The sequence below is a fragment of the Myotis davidii genome, unplaced genomic scaffold (genome assembly GCF_000327345.1).
Source record: "Myotis davidii unplaced genomic scaffold, ASM32734v1 scaffold27, whole genome shotgun sequence".
Classification (NCBI taxonomy): domain Eukaryota; kingdom Metazoa; phylum Chordata; class Mammalia; order Chiroptera; family Vespertilionidae; genus Myotis; species Myotis davidii.
The window spans coordinates 408,668-414,667 of record NW_006297821.1 but is presented as its reverse complement, the minus strand read 5'-3'; the positions used below and the strand labels follow the sequence as shown (position 1 = coordinate 414,667).

Below are 6,000 nucleotides of genomic sequence, written 5' to 3'. Positions count from 1 at the left end.
AAAGAAAGAAAGGCTCAGCCGGCCTGGCTCAGTGGTTGAGCATTGTCCCATGCACCAAGAGGTCACTGGTTCAATTCCCAGTCAGGGCACATGCCCAGGTTGTGGGCTCGGTCCCCCGTAGGTGGTGTATTGGAGGCAGCAGATCAGTCTCTCTCGTCCATTTTCTTTTTTAATATATTTTTATTGATTTTAGAGAGGGAGGGGGAGAGAGAGAGAGATGCATCAATGATGAGAGAGAATCATTGATCGGCTGCCTCCTGTGGGGCCCCTACTGGGGATCGAGTTGGCAACCCAAGCATGTGCCCTTGACTGGCATCAACCCGGGACCCTTCAGTCTGCAGGCGGATGCTCTATCCACTAAGCCAAACCAGCTAGGGCTTTCATCAATTTTCTCTCTCCCGCTTCCTTCCTCTTGTTTAAAATCAATAAAAACATATTTTTAAAAAAGAAAAAAGGAAAGAAATATGAAAATATATGAAAATTGGGAAGACCCTTACCAAAAGTGATTCTCAGTGTGGACAAGGATCCAGGACCGTCTGGTGGTGGCTAAATATTTTTATCTTTTTACTGGTAAAACATAATCATATTTTACCTGTATAATTAAAACATAGCTGCCTATTAACATAGAATCCCACTGAGGGGCGGGCCTCCAGGACAGGAAGAGGCGTGGCCTAGGCAGTGTGGAAGGAGTTGGGTGGGGCTTAAAATGGCCCTGTGGGAATAGAGTTGGTTGAAGCCTGTCCCAATACAAGATTGCTGGTCCCACTGGGTCAGAGCACATACAAAAATCAACCAATGAATGCATCAATAAATGGAACAATAACTGATTATTCTTTCTCTCATTAAAATCAAGAAATAAACTTTCTCTAAATTAACAGAATCCCAAACCGTTCAACGCCCTGGGGAATAAAATGTTGAGGATTTCCATATACTAAGCTTCAGATAAACACTCAAGAAACCACTCTGCTTACCCATCTCCTTGCTCTGTGCCCGCTGCCTGACCCCCTTCCCTCTGCCTCACTAACTCTCCCTAAACCACATGCCAACTATGTGCCACAATCAGTCTGCACCCCTCCTGCCAGCCCCCAGGCCCACTCCCAGTGCCCTCACTGTCTCTTTGGTCAGCCACCCTTTGTTCAGTGTCTCCTTTACGACATTTGCTGGGTTATGCCTCGACCTGGATGTGCGCTCGTCCTACCAGCTGACTACAGTGCAGGCCCCTCACAGGGAGGGCCCATTTCCTCCACATTGTGGAATATGGCCGCACACAGGAAGTGTCCCAATACACAGCTGTTCTGTTTAATTAAATAAACATGCCCCTGGATTCTGTCATCCACTCATTCACTTACTTTCTCACTCATCCAATAGTTACTAAGCACCTTCCATGGACCAGCCACTGTTCTAGGTGCCGGGGGATGCCGCAGGAAAGCAACCCTAGCCTGGTGGAGTTAACATAGTGTATTAAGCAAGATTATCGTGTATCAAATGTTAATGCTATGGAGAAAAATAAGAGCCTATCGCCTTAGGTGCCTTGGGGCAGGCATATGGCTGAAGGGTATGTGCTGTTACTTACCTGTGTGAAGAGGGTAGAAGGAGGAGGTGGGGATGATGTTAAATGGGCTAGTCCAGGAGGACTGCACAGGTGAAGACACAGATCCAGACCTGAAGGGGGAACAGTGAGAGCCATGCGGAGTGCTGGGGAAAGGGCATTCCAGGCTAAGGCACTGACATGCAAAGACCTGGAGGCAATGTGCCCAGTGGCTCAGGGAACAGCAAGGAAGCCAGCACGCTGCTGTGGCGTGTGTGGAGTAAGAAGAGGAGACAAAGCTTTGCGAAGTGCCAATGAGGTTTATCCAAGGCGCGATTATTGCTAATTGGAAAAAAAAAAGAAGAAGAAGAGGAGACAAGTCAGAAAATTGAGATGGGGTTGTTGGGTTATTGTAAAGACCAGATTTTGGGGGGCGGAGGGAGATAGAACAGAATAGAGGGGGGTAACGGTAGCCATCAGGGCTTAACCTGCTTTCTGACTTATACCAACTTCTCTAAGGTCCTTGAGGTTCTACAACAAGAATAAAGTGGATTTCTAGCCTGATCTACTAGCCCATGCTGACTCATGCCATTCTTATCTATACTAAGTGGTTGACCTTGGCCTTAGGAAAATAGAGAATACTAACAGCTAACACTGGTTACATACTTATGATAGGCACCATTTTGGATACCTAGGCAGACTCAGCACCCATCACCCAGATGAGAAAGCTGTGCCCGAGTTGGCGATACAGGGAGCGAGCTCCTGGGTTCAAACCAAGACTCTGGGTGTGCGGCCTCTGCCACCTCCCTTGGGCTCCCTTGGCCCCTGAGTCCCCATTTTACAGATGGAGGCAATAGCATTCCCAACAAGTATATTTGGATGGAATAAACAAGTCCTCACTTGTAAACTTCTCCAGGGGAATTAGGCACATAGCAAGCACGCAACGAAGACATGCTATTATTACGAAGACCATTGCCCACGGGCAGAAGCCCGCAGGCCTGCACAGCCCGGTCTGGGTTTCACCCCCGCAGGGCCCAGCGGGGTCCTCACTCCCGGGCTGGGAAAGAGAAGCGCGTGTGTTCACTGCGGGCAAGAGAGAGAGTCGTATTTGGACCCAGATTTGTCTGCTCCAGAACTTGAATAACTCGCAGTCATAGACCAACCAATGTAGACCAAGCACGGAACATACCAGGATCTGGGTGGCTCCTCAGGGGGCTGGGAGACCGCCGGCCTTCGGGAGTCCGATGGGCATCCTCTCCAAGCGAGGCCCGAGAGTGAACTGGCTGAGCTCCAAGTCTCCGGAATATAGTGTGCCCTCTCCGGCCACGCCCTCAGAGAGGATGCTGGGATTGGGGGGAAATGCTGGGGGAGAGATTAAAGTCAGAGCCACGCCCTGAATAGGCTGAAGTGATCAACAAATCCTGAGTCCAGACCCACGCTCAGCTGCCCTCATTTCAATAGCTGACCCAGAGCTACCCGCCCTCACCACTCCGCTCCGCTCTCAGCTGAGGGGCTTTGGCCCAGCAGCTCCCCACGCCAACACAGCAGGTTTGTCCCAGGAACCAGAACTGAGTAAAACAGCCCCGGAACCTGGCTGAATCCAAGTGCTCCGCTCCCGGGGGACCTCAGCCGAGTGACCCCTCCTCTGGGCCTCACCTGTAAACTGGGAATAACACGGCCGCCCAGCACATGGGGCACTTTTGAGCATTAAATGAGCTAATTGTGATGAAATCTTAAAACTGCCTAGCCCGTGGCGATCACTCAATAAAACGCCAGTCAAAATGACATTAGCCATTACTCTTCCCCATGTGTCTGTCCCTATTCTAAAACAGCCTCAGCTTAACCAAATCCCTCTGCAATCTTTGACTCTTTAAAAAATGTGGTTAGCCCATTCTGTTGACATATATACAACATATATTATACATAATTATTTACATATATTAATATATAGTATATATGTATGTAACATACCACGCCTGCATGCTCTCTCTCAAAAATATGAGATTATGTTTTGTCCCCACTTGCTTTGAGGAAGGACTTGAGCCTCCGTGGGGTGAAAACAGTGAAAAGCAAATGAGAATAACAGGACCATCTTTCCTGAACTTCCCTCCCACCTCACCTCACCTCCCCAAAAAAAGAGAGGAAGAAAGAAAAAGAAAATAAAGATTCAGATGCTGGGCTTTTAAAGACCATCCTGCTAAATATTTTCTTATCAAGTTCCTCTTTTTGTTTCTCTCCCATAAACACGACAGCAACGAGTTTTTTTTTCTTTCTCCCTAACTCCAAAAAAAAAAAAAAAAACCACACACACACAAATCTGTCACATAAACTTCTCAAGCCCCATACAACTGAATTTTCTACCAGGATCTGTAACTGATATGCTCTATTCTTTAAAGAAAATAAGAATTTTATGCACCGAAATAAACAGCGACCGAGGCGATTTTATTTGAAGTCAACAAATAAGAACAACGTGTCCCCAAGGAAACAGAGTAGAATTTGGACTCGAAGCTAAAATGGCTCTGCCTTAATCCTCTGTTACCCAGTACCGTGGGGCTGCGTTTACAGGAAACGCCTGCCACCAAAGTTTTCTGCGAGTTTTCAGCCGTATTTCTGCATCCTCAACCCAGCCAGATGGAAGCAAATAAAATACCCAGCTTTAAAAAAAATAAAAAAGAATGAAAATCGCAAAGTAAACGAAGAGAACGCTGACCTGTTCATTTCTACCTTCTTGAGGATGGGAAGAGAGGCCAGAAGGAACGCAGCGCCCCTCCCCCGCCAGGACGGCTTCCCGGGGGGTGGAAACTATCTCATTACCACATTTTCAAATAGACCGGTTTCTCTTCTAATCAAAGTTAGTTTGCGGTTGTTTGGCCGTCTGCGCATGCCGTGTTTGCAGGGCTGGAGGAAAATGTGTCTTTATTTATTCTGAGATGGTTACAAACATAAGCCAGCCCTAGCCAATGATTGTATACGAGCTCTGAAAAGCGCTGCCTTTAAACACTGTAATAGCGGCGCTCTTATCCTTTGTAAGTGGAAGTGTAAATTGGTACAGTCCTTTTGTAAACAACTCGGGGAGACGAGTCAAGGGCCTGGCCGTGTTCATACATTTGGGTGCAGCAATAACACTCCTGGACCAAGGAGAGGTGTTATGAACAAAGACATTCATGGCAACAAGTTGACTGTGAGAAGCAGAAAAACACACACACTCGCTCCATATAAACGAGGAAACAGACCAAGAGAGGAATAACTCATCGCCCAACTTCACACACACACACACACACACACACACACACACACTTGCACACAGCCATTTCGCAATTAGAAAGTTTTGAAAAATATGCTATTGGGAAATAGTTATATCAAACTGAAAAAAAAATCAAGATGCAAAATTGTATTTTTTAACAAACTATATATATATATATTTTAGTAAGCAAAAAGAGAGGATATAGGTACACATTAAAATTTTAAACTTGTTTTCTGATCAGGGAAATTTTAGTATGGATCTGCTGAAAACACTCATTAGCTATGATAGTGGCATTATGGGTTATTAGAAAAAGTATATGTATTTTTTGAGACATTTAGGAGAATGACAAAATATGTTGGAATTTGTAATACTTTAACAAATTTTGAAAAACAAGAATTGAAGCAAATGTGCTTAACAAATTGAAACTGCAGAACTGGGTGTTGGGGATGAGGGTTCATTTTAATATTATTCTCTCTACTTTTGTGTACCTTTCAAAAGTTTTAGGTGGGCAGGGGTGGACTGGAAGGGGGGAATGGGGATATATGTAATATTTTCAACAGTAAAGATTTAATTTTTTAAAAAATTGTATGTAGGTTTTTTTAATAGCCTTATATGGCTAGTGGCCACATATACAAAATTTTAAATGGTTGTCTTTTGATTATGAGATCTGCACCACCTTTTCCTATCTCCTCTTTTTCTTGAATTATGTCTTTATACTGTGCCTGTATTACATTTGAAATAAATGAAATTAACTTGATTTTTTTTTTACAAAAAGAAATAAAAAATGAGGGCTGACAGATGTTTTTATTGCTGTGTAAGAGTAGTGAATCGTCAAAATGCTGTGATAAGGCTGTGTACCTGAAAATGTGAGCTCGTAAGTGGCCCATATCTATTCTATGGGATAGCTCCGTGCCATCAGAGGAGGAGATGATGCTGGAATACAATCAGCTGATAAAAGGCCAGCTGCAACGAGCCATTTTAAAGATTAGGAACCATTTAAACACACACACACACATACCACGTCTTGCCTCTTAAATGTTAAGTGGCAAGATATTCTGGTTTTCTTTCTAAAGTCGCCTGCAATTCTCATGTAAGCAGCACAGAGTCCCACATACCGCCCAGCTGACTCAGAAGGAAGGGTTCCACATTCCTTAATTAGCACCAGCAGCACTTCCTGCGTGGAGTTTCCCATTTCATCCAGCTACTCAGCTGGCCTGGCACACCCCAC

The 6,000-nt window shown here is 45.0% G+C and overlaps 1 long non-coding RNA gene across 1 annotated transcript; it reads right to left on the bottom strand.

Annotated features, from left to right (window-relative positions):
• Nucleotides 1-1,599: 1,599 nt before the first annotated feature.
• Nucleotides 1,600-4,722, bottom strand: LOC107184647. Its single transcript, XR_001515550.1, has 3 exons — nucleotides 4,239-4,722; nucleotides 2,718-2,890; nucleotides 1,600-1,662 (listed from the first exon to the last, which is right to left on the bottom strand). It is a non-coding gene; the product is annotated as an uncharacterized LOC107184647 (long non-coding RNA).
• Nucleotides 4,723-6,000: the final 1,278 nt, after the last annotated feature.